The following is a 16,492-nucleotide window of genomic DNA, read 5'->3' on the forward strand; positions in this document are numbered from 1 at the left end:
TTCCTGTCTAAGTCCCACTCCTTTTGATGCTAATCTGAGGCCTTTCTCACTGCATGGGGGCAGGGAAGTAGGGAGGATTTGGGATTTACCAGGCAGGTAAAAGATTTGCTAATAAATTATTCCATGACCAACCATTTAAAGGAGTCCCTTCTGCCTGACACTAGTTCAAGGGGCAATTTTCAAGGGCACAACTGCAGTTAGACACGCAACTCCCGTGAACATTCAGTGGGAACTGAGGGCCTCACTGCCCTTTGTGCCTTCAAAAATCTCCTCCTTAGATTTTTAACTACCATCCACCTGAGACAGATAAATCCTAGGCTGCTCCCAGTTTACTCATCCCTCTTCACAACATGCTTTGACTCCCTCAGACTCCTCATCTCTTCCTCCCACCCACATAGCCTTTGAGGAACCTACTGCAGAGCACCCTGACCTGCCTATTACTTCCCAGATCCCCCTGACTCCTCTGGAAAGAGCCCCTTGCCAAACCCCTCCTCTCTGAGATCTATTCACTCCCACCCCTGACTGGTTTTAGCCCATCTTCTTGCTTGGTCTGCTCACTTGTTCTCTCCCCTGAGCCCACTGGCCACATATCCTCAGCCAACCAGTCTTTCCCTGTGGGAAAGCAGTCACTTCCAAGCCAGGAGCAGGGAGGAGGACAGCTGGGTCTAATTGTATAATTGTTGAACCTAAATGGGGTGGAGCAAGAGAAGGGATCAGTTCAGCTGGGGGTTGTTTGGGCTCTGCCTGCAGTTATAAAAGCCTTGGTTTGGGAGCTCAGGGAAAGGCAAAGCTAGGAGGGAGTCTGGCTAGAGAGACAGTGGGTCCCTTGTGGCAATTTATTTAACAAAGGTTTTATTAACTAAGATATTCCTCAGAAGCAATCTCCAGTACAGGAGGCTATGTGATCTAGAGGATAGAACACTGGAATGGGTCTTAGGAGATATGGGTTCTGCCCGGCTCTGGGTATTACCCATAGCCAGTTTTCTAAGGGTTAAAGGCAATCTATTTATCCCCCTAGTGTGTGAGAAAGGAAGCATGTAGGTATTAGCGCTAAGGGGATTTTTCCTCCCCTGCCTTACCTGCATCCTAGCTAGAAAGGAAAGAGAAATCTACTTTCCAAAGTGGGGCCCTTGACAGACAAGATATCTCTGCTATTGAGGAAAAGCCCCTTTAAAGTGCAAACAAAGGTGTTGCCAAGACAACCAGTTCCAGAACTGGAAGAAATGAAAAACAAAATGGAGGCAGCGAAAGCCTGTTCCGGTCCTTTGGAGAAGAGGGAATGGGAGGAAGCACTGCTGGGTGGTAGGCAAATGCTAGCAGCAGTAGCAGGAGTGGTGCTTTGTAAGAAAGCATTAGAACGTACATCTCTAAGAGTTAAACAGGCATGAGGTTTTCTAGTCCCAGCGATGGGTTAAATTCCTCTATCAAGTGTCTAATAAGACAGGACCTCATGGCTCATATGTAGTCTAAGAATTTAATATCCTACCTATAGGATTCAGATGGCCAATTTGCTAGTGAAGTTTCCTCCAAATCTAACTACCTGCCACATCTATCTAATTTATAAGACACCTATTGCTGGGATATTTAAGTTCTCTAGTACAGCAGGTATATAATATTTGTTTTCCTCAGATGAAAAATGCTACAGAAGAGAACTCAGTCTTACAAACCTAAACAAATTAAGCCTCTCAACACCTAAAGCAGATCAGCATTAGATACATTTATTGACTTGCATTTATCAAGTGACTTGCTCAAGGTTTGGGTCTGTGAGTTGAAACCAGAACTTTCAATTCCCAAAAATAAGCTTGAATCACTAAATCATATCTCTTCTCATAAGCTCAACAATAGGACAAATGTGGAACTCAATTACAGACCTTTTGGAAGGCCCTTTATCCTATTAGAATGGAAAGAATGATTGCTCTGTTCTCTCTCTCTTGTTTTTATCGAACCCCACTGTCACAAAGTGTCTTGTCTAAAGACCTTTTTTTTTTTTGCAGCAAGAAATATTGCCAATGAATATTATGTGAAAACTTTATCATGAGCTTCACATTCCTGAAAAACAATAGAGAATGTCTTTACTATAGAAATTGTAGTAGCACCTAAAGATCTTAACCAGATCAGGAAACTGCAGTAGCATCTAGACATCTTAACCAGGTCATTGTGCTAGGAGGATGTTAAACATTATAGTAAGTGACAGTCCCTGCCCCAAAGAACTTACAAGCTAAGTGTCTGATCCAACTCCCAGGGAAGCCAATGGAAAGACTCCTAAACTTCAGGTAAATTTCAATGGTAAAACTTCCACCCTAATCCAAAGGCAGCTGAAGTAAATGAGACTTTTCATTGACTGTCAGCGGGCTTTGAATGGGGTACTAAAAGACTGAGACATAATTGGGGGATAACAAACAAGTGGTAGAGGGGGCTATAAGGGAAGACAGGGTATCGGTTATCATAGAATGGTCTAACACAGAATAGTTGGGTGCATTATAATTTGCTTTGCATAGTTGTCCACAGTGTCCTTGTGAATTTAGGCCTTGGCTACACTCGGGACTTCACAGCGCTGCCGCGGCTGCGCTGGGAAGCGCGAGTGTAGTCGCGCCGCCAGCACTGCGAGAGAGCTCTCGCAGCGCTGTAAGTACTCCACCTCTCGGAGGGGAATAGCTTGCAGTGCTGCGAGCGAGCATGCCGCGCTGCAGGCTCTGATTACACTGGCGCTTTACAGCGCTATACTCGCTGTGTTCGGGGGGGTGTTTTTTCAAGTTGCAGCGCTGCACACCACCAGTGTACAAGGCCTTAGACAGAAGGACACAGTTCAGGCTGAAGCACTCTGGAATGTAAAGGGGCAGAGAGGTTGTTTTCTGTTACTGGTCGAACGAAAAATCTTTCCACTCAACTTCAAATGTCCACTGACAAAACCATTGACTGCCTGCTGAAAAATTAGCTCTATGGGGAATGCTCTACTTCTCTCTTCATATACACCCGACACACAGTGAGCAGGGGGATGCAGCGCTGTCTTTCCCCTTTCTTCCCTTTGTGCATCCCTTGTTACATTTTTTCTCTCTCTCCTTTTGTCTTTCCCTGGCCTGGATCAAAGGCATCTGTTGCCTGTATACAGACCAAGGAACATTCTTATATGTCATGCTAAAGTGATCCAAGGCCAGCCCATAAGGACAAGCCATCTTCATCAATCTTTGTCAGAGCGCTCTACAACTGCCCTCGCAATCACTCCTGACACACGTTTTGCTCATCTCTCTGTCTCCTGTCACTGGTCCCCATCCTGCAGTGAGCTACTGACTAGACTCTCTCCACCTTAATTTGCTAGTGTGATGTGACAGATGGCAGTGGATATTGCTGGCTGCCCTGAGTCTGTAAGGAGAAATGCAAAGTTAATGGGACAGAAGGATTCATCTCAGAATACTACAAAGGTGCTTGCAGTTTCCCCTAAACCCAAAATGTATCCAAGACCACTCCTCTCTCTGGAATCACATTTTAACATTCAGTCAATGCTCAGCCAAACACACACAGTGAAAACTATGCAGAGAAAAGTGGCTGTTTTGCTAAGATGTCAGATGGATTCCATGTTCCTCCAGACCACATAGCCAGAGTGATTGTTTTTACTGTCGCTCAAGCCGCAAGATAAGAGTCTAATTTTTCTGCCAAACTGCTCATGTGGTTACCTGGTCATCCCAACCCATTTATCTCTTTTGTCCATTTGTCACTCCCTTCCTGACACCTAAACTATAAGTTTTCTGCAGGAGAGGCTGTCTTCTTTATTCATCTGTGCAGCACCTTGCACATTGGGGCCCAGCTCTTTGACAGAGCTTCCTAAGCATTACTGTAATACAAATAACTAATCATAACAATAGCATTGTAATGTTCACCACTGAGCAGACAACATGTAACCAAAGTTATCCCACAGTGATATCTGAGTTATTCTACGTTTATAGGAATACAGCTCTATCTCTGATGTAACAGCGGCTGAAAAGTGCTCTCACACCTGAAGGATCATGCTTCCCAATGGCCTGAGACAGGAATTTTTGAGCATGCAATTTATTTCCTCGCTGTACTATCAAACGCAGTCACTCTCGGTAACTTTTTCACAGGTGACCATGCACCTTTTGTGACATCCTTTTTCACAGCGCCTTTAAAGAATGCAGTGTGTGCCATGCTGTACAGATTCCTTGTGTTAATAATGGTCAGAGGTTTGGCTGGAGCGGGCTCCAGCTATCCTCTTTAATTTCTAGAACCCAACAAGAAACCATACCAGAAATGCACCCCAGATTCTCGCACACTGGTGTGACTGTTATAGGAACTCCTCTGGGAATAGGCACTGACTTTTGTTTTTGCCAGCGGGTGCTTTTCAAGAGGCGTGTGTGTGTGTTTGGGGGGAGGCTGTTTCCAACATATTTATACACTTCTTTCATATTCTAGTTATTGAATATGTGCCTATCATTGGTATCTTTACTATTTTAATAATGATTAAATTGCTATGAACTACATAATTACATTATCATGAATAACAGTGTATTAAAATTCATTATCATGAATTACAGTGTATTAAAATCATTGCAAACACCTACAAGCTGTCTTCTCTAATGTCCCAGTTTAAAGACATTATGTCTCACTGTAGCTTTCTGGATGAAACTGTCAGCAATCTTATTTACATCTAGTTCCCTGGTATGGTGAGCATAGTGCTTCCAGAGTACTGCAAATGGCTCCAAGATCTCTTTCTTGAAGGGTAACAGCTAATTTAGACTCCATCATTTTGTATGTCTAGTTGGGATTGTATTTTGCTATGTGCATTACTTTGCATTTAACATTGAATTTCATCTGCCATTTTGTTGCCAATTTACCCAGTTTTGTGAGATCCCTTTTTGGACTTAACTATCTTGAGTAATTTTGTGTCTGTGATGGGTTGGATCACAGAAACCCCCTTAGGGCTGCCAACTGGTGTGTTAAGACTACTTCTGCCCCTGATTTCCCTGTCAGCTTGGGACTTCAGAGCCCTGCCTGGTTTGAGTCAGACCTGCTAGCCTGCTGCAAACCCAGACCCAGGTCTGAACCATGTCCCCTAACAGCTGTAGGCTAAACCGAAAGCAGCTTAAGAAATGTTTCTGTCTTTAACACTTAGGTGTCCAACTCCCAGTGGGGTCCAAACCACAAATAAATCCGTTTTACCCTGTATAAAGCTTATACAGGGTAAACTCATAAATTGTTCGCCCGCTATAACACTGATAGAGAGAGATGCACAGCTGTTTGCCCCCTCCCCCCCAAGTATTAATACATACTCTGGGTTAATAAGTAAAAAGTGATTTTATTAAATACAAAAGGTAGGATTTAAGTGGTTCCAAGTGATAACAGACAGAACAAGGTAAATTACCAAGCAAAATAAAATAAAACATGCAAGTCTAAGACTAATACAGTAAGAACACTGAATGCAGATAAAATCTCACCCTCAGAGATCTTTCAATAAGTTTCTTTCACAGACTGGACGCCTTCCCAGTTTGGGCACAGTCCTTTCCCCGGTACAGCCCTTGTTCCAGGTGAGGTGGTAACTAGGGGATTTTTTATGACTGCCGCCCCCTTTGTTCTGTTCCACCCCCTTATATAGCTTTGGCACAAGGCAGGAATCTTTTGTCTCTCTGGGTCCCCACTGCCCCCCCCCTTCTAAATGGAAAAGCACCTGGTTTAAGATGGATTTCAGTACCAGGTGACATGGTCACATTTCCTGTGAAACTTTAAGCCTTTATTTCTCCCAGCCTGACTCACAGGAAGGCCTGCCTGCAAACAGAGCCATTCACAGTCAATTGTCCTGGCTGATGGGAGCCATCAAGATTCCAAACCACCATTAATGGCCCACACTTTGCATAATTACAATAGGCCCTTAGAGTTATATTTCATATTTCTAGTTTCAGATACAAGAGTGATACATTTATACAAATAGGATGACCACACTCAGTAGATTATAAGCTTTGTAATGATGCCTTACAAGAGACCTTTTGCATGAAGCATATTCCACAGTGACATTATATTCATATTCATTAGCACGTTTTCATAAAATCATACAGAGTGCAACGTCACAGTGTCATCTGCAAATTTTGCCACCTCACTATTTACTCTTTTTTCCATATCATTTATGAATATGTTGAACAGCACTGGACCCAATACAGGCCCCTGGGGGACTCCACTATTTAGTTCTCTCCATTCTGAAAATGGACCATTTATTCCTACCCTTTGTTTCCTATCTTTTAACTGGAGTGCCTGGCCATGTTTTCAGGATCATCTAAGGATCCTTAATTTAATTTAATGACAAGCCATTTGTTATCTTAATCACCCTGCCTCTGTTTATAAACAGACTCCCTGCCCCAAGGGCAGAAACTGGGAGCAGCACAGAAATCACATTCCACTCTCAAACTCCGTCTGGGGCTAGGGTCTGCACTGTGAGCAGACCTCAAGTATGAAACTCAGGAGGGGCCATGAACCACTATGGTTTGGTGGTGCTGAGCCCCCCCCCCCTTTTTTTCTGTGGGTGTTTGAGTCCCGGGGCACCCACAGAGTTGGCGTCTAAGCTGCTGTTACCCAAATCGAAAGCTACTAGAGTAAATGCTCAGGGTATCCTGATAAAACAAAGAGAAAAGCAACTGTCTGCAAAACCCATAGAGAAACCATTGCACATTACTGTACCTTACCAATATCAAGTTCATGACACTTGGCCTTTCTGAATTACAAAAGAGAAAATGTATGTCCTCATCCTAAACAGATCCAAAAACAGCACATACTGTTTTATAGAATAGACCCTCAACACATTCCCCAAATGATGGTCATATCTCCATATCAGCTTTAGTTAAAGCCAAACACACATTCCTTGTCCCATGTGAGCCTAAAATTCAGAGATGTATATTCAGCCTTACAGCAGCAACCTTGTATGGATGAGAGTTGAGAAGGCGACTGCTCCCAAAACAGGAGATTGAAAGGATGATGAAGAATAGACTGCCTGAAATCTAGCAAATCTGTATGAGAGGCAAAAGCAAAAAATATTAGTATATTATTTGTATTGTTTTCTGTTGCTTTTGCTCCAAGAACTGGGTGAATAACAGAAAGAATTCTCAGCAAATATTTGTTTGAATTTTCAATGAATTCATTCCCATTGTGTTCAGACACCTTTCGTGTTTCTTTCTGCAAATGTTCAAACAATTGAATTTTACTGCTGGTGAAAAGCAAATTTCAGAGTTTCATGCATTGGGTTTTCATGGACATTGAACTGTCAATTTGTATATACAAGTATTTGTGCCTGATATGATAGAGTGCCTATCCAGTCAGGGATCAAAAACACCATGTGACTTATCTAACCAGTCACAACTTAGCAACACAGCTCAGATTGTGAACATTTATGATCAATCCATACAGTAAAGAATTGGAAAACATAGCCATTGAATGAATTCACAGAATGAGTAAATGTGAAAAAGTCACAATCCTATATTCCAGAAGCAGAAAGAGAGGCTATATTAGCAACATATATTATTCATGGAAACTATCCTCCAGTTGCTCTCCTCTTTACACATCTTCTGTAAAAAAAAAGAGAATCTGTTGCCTCAGAGTAAATGATATACTACTTGGGAACATGACTACATGACTTTAGATTCCATTTCCTTAAGTGAAGGAAGAGTTGGCAGAATTAACTCTGTTCACTGCCTACTAGCTGTGTTACTTCACACCATTTGGCAAAGCACTTGAGGAATGGTTCCCCATGAAGCATCCATCAAAACCCCACAGAGTTTCTGGAAGGGAATCTCACTGCTAGAAAAGATTCCATTTGAAGAGTAACACAGTGGCATTTCATAGTGGGGTATGTCAGGTCACATTTGACATCATACTTGCTTTGGATTTAGGGGAGAGCTACATTAGGTTCAAGATGGGGAATATGCAGCTGATGCCATGAGTTACATGCAAGACTTGGGTACTCAAGTTACATGAGACTTAGGTATTTCCTTTTCAACATTGTCACCTACATCAGCCGTTCCTGTCATTTGCTTTCCTCCAGTTATCTGGCATGGCAGTTGCTCTGAAATTCACGTGTCTCCATAAACACTGAATTCCCTAGGTAGGACCTTATCTCTCACATACTTGACAAACCCCCTTAGTCATTCCACAGGGGTATTATTGGTTGGGGAATGTCTATTACAATGTTATCATCACAGAATGAGTGACCTAAATAATTTATGCTCACAAGTGTAAGTGATATTGTAGATGGCATTTCTCTTATCAGATTCCAGCAGAGGGACTTGCAACTCTTTTCAGTGAACAAATTCTGCAGCAAGCATCTGGTTCAGATAGTCACCCTAAATAATTATCAATGATCATCATTATTTATCTTCTATTAGTACAGTGCCCACCATGTGCTAGGATCCTTACTAATGGGCAGATTAGCTGAAAGACAATTAGACAGATTAGACATATAAATAATTAGAAGGCAATAAGGCAGGTTTGCAGCTTTCACAACCAATTCTAGGCTAGATTGTAAGAGAACAATTACGTTTAAGAGATGTAAATCGTGCCAGTGTTGAAGCTAGTGTTAACAGCAATATATTATAAACCTGAAATTAGGTTACACAGATTGTGTTTTCATTCATCTGGGTAGCTGTCTTTTATAGTCTATTAACAATAATATCAGGCATGATAAAGAGGTCTTCAGCATCCTACACACTTCATCACCCTCCACAGTGCCACAAAAAAGATACAATTGTAATTCATCTATATGAAAATGAAAGCAGATATATAAGGATTTGTAGATGTGCACAAGATATGCAAGGATTACACTTGTGAACAATATTGAAACTAGGTTCAAGTAAATGTTGCACGCTTGGTAAAGAAGGCGAAAGTGTGCTATTCAGGAGCTGATCAATGTTGGAGGCAATACAAAGCTGCACGGCTATGGGGGGTTATTAATTAATTTTATGCATATATGTATATGAGTAGCTTTACTCATATGAATAGTCAACTATCTAACTGAGTACTTATTTGGCCCCCATCACCACAGCATATGAGAGCCAACCTGGTCATTAAAATTTCATTGGGACTATTTAGGAGAAAAATTGTGTAAGTGTTTACAAGAGCAAGCTATAACAGTCATAATTTATCCAAAATTAAATATATGTTTTGTTAATTTCATCTTAACTCTGAGTACTTTTTGATTGCTTTCTTTCAACTCTCTAATTTTAGAGATGACCAGAAATGAATGTAATGTCCCTAAATGTGTCCTATTCTAATGAGGATTAGTATTTGATTGTGAATTTGATTGCTAGACAAGGTATCTCAGTTGTCCCTGCATGCATGTTTGAATTCTGGGGATCCTTCAGAGAAAATTCTGCTTTCAGTTCCTGACAGAGGGTTTCTACTCAGACATGCTACATTCCCTCCATAAACGGGACTCCTACTCACAACAGTTTACGTTCTCTAGATTCGTAGATTCCAAGGCCAGACGGGAACATTGTGATCATCTAGTCTGACCTCCCTGTATAGCACAGGACACAGAACTTCCCCCAAATAATTCCTAGAGCAGATCTTTTAGAAAAACATCCAATCTTGATTTTAAAATGGTCAGTGATAAAGAATCCACACCTCTAGGTAAATTATTCCAATGGTCAATTACATTCACTGTCAAAAATTTGCACCTTATTTCCAGTTTGAATGGGTTTAGCTTCAACTTCCAGCCTTTGCATCTTCTTATACCTTTGCCTACTAGATTGAAGAGCCCAGAGAAGCAGTGAGTAAGTGCACTTTGGCAAGGTCTCCCCCTTGGTACAGTCATTCCTCCTTTCATGTAACTTGTATATGAGTGTTTAGCCTGAAAGACCTCTCTAATTGTTTGCATTCATTCACTCATGAAAAGCACAAGCACTCATTGCACTTTTCTTCACTCTTTTTAATTTTTTTTTAAAGGAGGCTGGTGATTTAAGATGAGAAAAACATTCACTTGAAAAGGTATCAGCAAAGAAGACTTGGAAGACTTATTTGGTAGTTAAACTTCAATGTGTTCTCTCATTTCTCTTCCCTTGCAAACTTTCAAATGCAAATGTAGAAATGGCTCTGTCTAGTTCTTCAAGTCATGCACTTTTACCACTATACTTACCTACACGCCTCCAGCTTTCATCCAGACCACATCACACGATCCATTGTCTACAGCCAAGCTCTAAGATACAACCGCATTTGCTCCGATCCCTCAGACAAAGACAAACACCTACAGGATCTCTAGCAAGCGTTCTTAAAACTACAATACCCACCTGGTGAAGTGAAGAAACAGATTGACAGAGCCAGAAGGGTACCCAGAAGTCACCTACTACAAGACAGGCCCAATAAAGAAAGTAACAGAACGCCAATAGCCGTCACCTACAGCCCCCAACTAAAACCTCTCCAGCGCATCATCAAGGATCTACAACCTATCCTGAAGGATGATCCCTCACTCTCACAGATCTTGGGGGACAGGCCAGTCCTCGCTTACAGGCAGCCCCCCAACCTGAAGCAATACTTACCAGCAACCTCACACCACACAACAAAAACACCAACCCAGGAACCAAACCCTGCAACAAACCCCAATGCCAACTCTGTCCACATATCTATTCAAGGGACACCATCATAGGACCTAACCCAATCAGCCATACCATCAGGGGCTCATTCACCTGCACATCTACCAATGTGATATATGCCATCATGTGCCAGCAATGCCCCTCTGCCATGTACATTGGACAAACCGGACAGTCTCTATGCAAAAGAATAAATGGACACAAATCTGATATCAGGAATCATAACATTCAAAAACCAGTAGGAGAATACTTCAGTCTCCCTGGTCACTCAATAACAGACCTGAAAGTGGCAATTCTTCAACAACAAAACTTCAAAAACAGACTCCAGCGTGAAACTGCAGAACTGGAATTGATTTGCAAACTGGACAACATCAGATTAGGCCTGAATAAAGACTGGGAGTGGCTGGGTCATTACAAAACCTAAACCTAATTTCCCCAATACTAATTTCGCCTTACTGTTACTCACACCTTCTTGTCAACTGTCTGAAATGGGCCACTCTACCACTTCAAAGGTTATTTTTCCTCCCTTGGTATCCTGCTGTCAATTGAATTGTCTCATTAGACTGACCTCACACTTGGTAGGCAAATCACATCTTTTCCTGTATTTATACCTGCTCCTGTATTTTCCACTCCATGCATCTGATGAAGTGGGTTCTAGCCCATGAAAGCTTATGCCCAAATAAATTTGTTAGTCTCTAAGGTGCCACAAGGACTCCTCATTGTTTTTGCTGATACAGACTAACACGACTACCACTCTGAAACTTTTTTTTGAGTCATTGCATTGTTTTCCATAGACATATACTACAGTTTATTTTCACTGAAAGATAGACTAATCATTCAGGTTCATGCTATGAATATACAAACAAACAAAAAAGTGGGGGGGACCCTTTAAAATCAGCCATTCTGCTGCTGCATAAACAGGCTAACTGTGTTGGTAACTTGGACCTTGTCTACATAGGAAAAATGTCCTGTTGCTGACAATGGGACTCGGCAATGGATGCAGGTGAACTGGTGATGACCCTGACTTAGGTGCAAGCAGAGGCAAAAGACAAACATATTCACTCCTGTTTCAGAAGCTGAAGTTTATATTAGTCCCAACGAGGGGCTGGAAATTGTTTTCCTTTCTCTATACTTGCAGATACACCACATTTATGATTTTTCTAGCATAACAAGCTCTAGAAGAGCAAAATTTTCATCTCAGATTCACATACAGGATTGGGAATTTGATATTCTGCTTTCCTTACATGCATTTGGAGGACAAACAGAATAAAGTCCAGACAAGTTATATATACTTAGTGCTTTAAAAGGGTCAATTTCACATAGCTGAAAATAATTGAGCCAAATCAGCTGGGAGGAAGAATTTAATCAGAAAAATGTCAGTAACAATTAGAAATTGTTTAAGAACACTTTAGTAGATGCCCAAAAAGCCACAATCAAGGAAGAAGGCTGTACTAAAAAAATAAAAACTGATTTAGAGGGGAAGTGAAAGCAAATGGAAGAAAGGGAAAGTTGATAGTAATAAATATGAATTGGAAGCTAGGAATTGTTGAAAATTGATAAGGGAAGCAAAGGGACACCAGGAGAAATCTATGGCCAGCAGAGTTCAGAACAATGAAAAGGAGTTTTTTCAATATCTTAGTGGGATGGGGTATACAAACCCTACACTGGGATGGAAGGAGTTAAAGGACTATACTGGGCCCAGCTAGTCCTGCCCCTCTAAATGTGCAGAGCATAGTCCCACTGGAGACAGGATTGAAAAGGGAGCAACCCAGCTCAGAAGGAGGAGGCTGGGAAGGAGTGCAGGCCTACCCTGAAGGTTCTTGCCAAAAGGGATGGGAGAAGCCTCCCTGAAGAAACAGGACTGTATGCAGAGCCCAGCTGGGGTTGGCAGTTTGGTTTCCTTTTCTGTTTTCTTTTCTCCTTATCTGGGACCAGAGGCTGAGGGAGGGAAGCAATAGGAAGTAACCCAGGGAAGGTTATTCAGAGGGCCCTTCCCGAAGGCAAAATGTTGACCCCACTAGAACCCTTAGTCAGAGCCTGGTGGAGCGTGTGGGCCTGGGCTCCCCGCCACTGCCCCACAACTGAGTGGGCACTAACCACTAGGCCCCTCAGCCCACCTAGTATCCTATTATAATTAGAAACAAAAATAACTCTGACAATGGTATTGGTCCGTTACTAGATGGAAATGGTAGAATTATCAATAATGCAGAAAGGGCAGACGTTTTCAATAAATACCTTTGTTCTGAATTTGGGAGGGGGGGATAGATGTAGTCATATCATATGATAATACTCTTTCCATTCCACTAGTATCTCAGCAGGATATTAAACAGCAGCTACTGAAGTCAGACATTTTTAAATCAGCAGGTCCAGATAACTTGCATCCAAGACTTAGAGCTGGCTGAGGAGTTCACTGGACCATTAATGCTGATTTTTGTATAAGTCTTGGAATACTAATTTTGAACATCAAACACCACCAGTACTCAGTAACCTGTTCATGAGCAATCCACAGGATAAAACGAAAACCACAAGGAAAATCCACTGAGTACATTCAAATAATGAATAAACGTGAGAAACTGTGATCTGCTCACCAGTATCCAGGAGCAGACAGAGGATGAACACACTGACTAGACCAGGCCCTGCAAATAATTCACTCAGCTGTAGTATTTACATTTTCATAGCTTTCCCTTCCTGCCTCACCCCCACTGTAATCAATCTCTATATCTGCCCTAGACATTACCTGGTGTTTGGCTATCAATACTGTTCTTCACTTCCTATCCTAAATAGTATTGTTTAGTGAACTGTTTGTTAACAGGTGCTGCACTCCATGCCAGCAATAAAGGCACTTTGGTTCAGTGAAGTGATTCCTGTGTGCAATTTGTAGAGAGCTTTGGGATAAAATGCAAGACATTTTATCATTAATTATTGAGGCCTGTCTCTGCCCTTTTTTCCAGGCACTATAAATACCTTTACTTGTAAGTGGCTTAGAAAACTTAACCTGATGAATAAATAACTGCAGGCTGAGTGCAATGTATCACTTTGGTCTATTTCTGCCCACAAACCTCTTCATCAGCACATAGCAATAAAATCCCCAAACCGTTTTTCAGAACTGCCTCTCCTCATACCAGCTGCTGCACAGGCCTAAGCGAATGGACTTTCTCTTCCAGTTGTTGAGTAATATCCCTTTCTCTTCTCATTTTATAGCTCCATTCAACTATCATGCCATCACATCGCCAAGCCAAGGACTTCAAAATGGGAACCCTTTCAGAGTTCATGCCTGACATCATGTGGCAGGGCCCAGATTCTGCAAAGCATTCAAACATGCTGAACTTTAAAGATATGATTAAATACATCCTTTTGTAGAAAAGGCATACGTTCAATGGGACTTTAAGCAGGTGCTCAAAATTAAGCATGTGATTCACTGCTTTGTGCACTATGTCCTGATGGTCTCAAGGGGTAGGATTATTTTAATGGCAGCATACTATTATATTGGTTTTTATACATTTGAATTATCTATGGATATCTATATCATGTGCTTATATGGCCACCATCACTCTAGCATCTAGGCAAGCAGAATACAGAGCTCTCTCAGGGCAGGTCTACACTACGGGGCTAACTCGACCTAAGTTACACAACTCCAGTTACATGAATAATGTAGTTGGAGTCGACGTACCTTAGGTCGACTTATTGTGGTGTCTACATTATGCTGGGTCGACGGGAGAAACTCTCCCGTATGCTTCTCGTTCCAGTGGAGTACCGGGGTCGACTGGAGAGTGATTGGCAGTCAATTTAGCAGGTCTTCACTAGACCCACTAAATCAACCCCTGGTGGATCGATCGCCAAGCGTCGATCCTCCGGTAAGTGGAGACAAGCCCTCAGGAAAACCAAGTACTGGAAAGCCTCCACTGAATGGTCTTTATCAGAGTTTCTTGGGATGCCCTTCCCCGAAAATATCCCTACCACCCAACTGGCATAAAATTGCAAGGATTTCTGTCATTTTCCTCTAGATCATGAAGCCACCTCAGACTGACATCATTCGGATTTTCTAGACAGCAGATTATGTACAATAGGCATTAGTAAAAATAAAACCAGATGTTTCTGTAGAAAAGTCATGTTTCTTAGGAGCCCAGATCAATGTAAAAGAGCCTCAGTAAAAGAAGAGTGTTCCACCTCAGAGAAATAGAGTTGCGGATAATTTACCTTTTCATTACAAATGAACTAATTTGTACCTGAAATGTTTGTAATGCTGCGTGCTAGGACCTTTTTTTATTCAGAATGATAAATGTTTAGATCAAACCTGAAAAAACTAAGTCATTTTCAGATTGAGCTCAAGCATCTGTTTAATATTACAGCCACTTCTTCTGACATGAGCATCATCCGTGTGCTGAGCGGTAGCTTCCAAGTCAGCTTCCCAGTAGAGGAGAAATCAGTGATGCAGAGTCTGGGTATAATCTAAGGCTAGGTCTACACTACCCGCCTGAATCGGCGGGTAGAAATCGACCTCTCGGGGATCGATTTGGACGCGACAATCGATCCCCGAATCGACGCTCTTACTCCACCAGCGGGGGTGGGAGTAAGCGCCGTCGACAGGAAGCCGCAGAGGTCAATTTTGCCACCGTCCTCACAGTGGGGTAAGTCGGCTGCGATACGTCGAATTCAGCTACGCTATTCACGTAGCTGAATTTGCGTATCTTAAATCGACTCCCCCCTGTAGTGTAGATGTAGCCACAGTGTAATTTTCTTTATTTACACATATAGACCAGTCCTGAAATGGGGGCAATCAAACAGCATGCAGGGCAATCCTTTCTCCCAGGAATCTCAGCCCAACACTAACACCTGCTCTCAGGGAGCAACTCTGCCTCCAGAATTGACTTAAATCAGAGCCCAAGGCAGAAAGCAAACTCTCCTACTTCTCGCACAGCTCCCTCCCCCACAAAGCTGCTTCTGCATAACCTGAAAACGAACATAGCAGGCTAAGTACTGGAACAGGTTGCCTAGGGACACTGGGGAATCCCATCACTGGAGGTTTTTAAGAACGGGTTGGGAATGGTCTCGGAATTCTGCCTCTGTGAGTAGAGACCAACTAGGTGACGTCTTAGATTCACAGATTCCAAGGCTAGAAGAGACCATTGTGATCATCTAGTCTGACCTCCTTTACAACACAGGCCATAGAGCTTCCCTCAAATAATTCCTAAACCATATCTTTTAGAAAAAACATCCTATCCTGATTTTAAAATAGTCAGTTACGGAGAATCCACCATGATCCCTGGTAAGTTGTTGTAATGGTTAATTACCCTCACTGTCAAAAATGTACCCCTTATTTCTGGTCTGAATTTTTCTATCTTCAACTTCCAGCCATTGGACTGTTATTCCTTTCTTTGCCAGATTGAAATGCCTATTATCCAATATTTGTTCTGCATGTAATTACTTATACACCGCAAACAAGACACCCATAACCTTCTCTTTGTTAAGCTAAATATATTGTGCTCCTTGAGTCTATCACTATAAGGCATGGTTTCTAATCCTTTAATCATTCTCATGGCTCTTCCCTGAACCCTCTCCAATTTATCAACATCCTTCTTGAGTTGTAGGAACCAGAACAAGATGCACTATTCCAGCAGCGGTTGCACCAGTGCCAAACACAAAGGAAGAACAACTTCTCTACTCCAACGCAAGATTCCCCTGTTTTTGCATTCCAGGATCATATTAGTTCTTTTGGCCACCGCATCATACTTGGATCTCAGGTTCAGCTGATTATCCACCATAACCCCAAATCTTTTTCTTGAGGTCTTTTCCAGCCCTATATTTCTATGATTCCATGTCTTCCAAAGAGTCAACATTTTTGCTAAAGAAAAAGAACTCAGAAGATGATGTGTAACAGCATTACTTGGTAATATCTACTATCATAATATCCTTTCTCT

Source organism: Chrysemys picta, chromosome 2 (genome assembly GCF_011386835.1).
Source record: "Chrysemys picta bellii isolate R12L10 chromosome 2, ASM1138683v2, whole genome shotgun sequence".
Classification (NCBI taxonomy): Eukaryota; Metazoa; Chordata; order Testudines; family Emydidae; genus Chrysemys; species Chrysemys picta.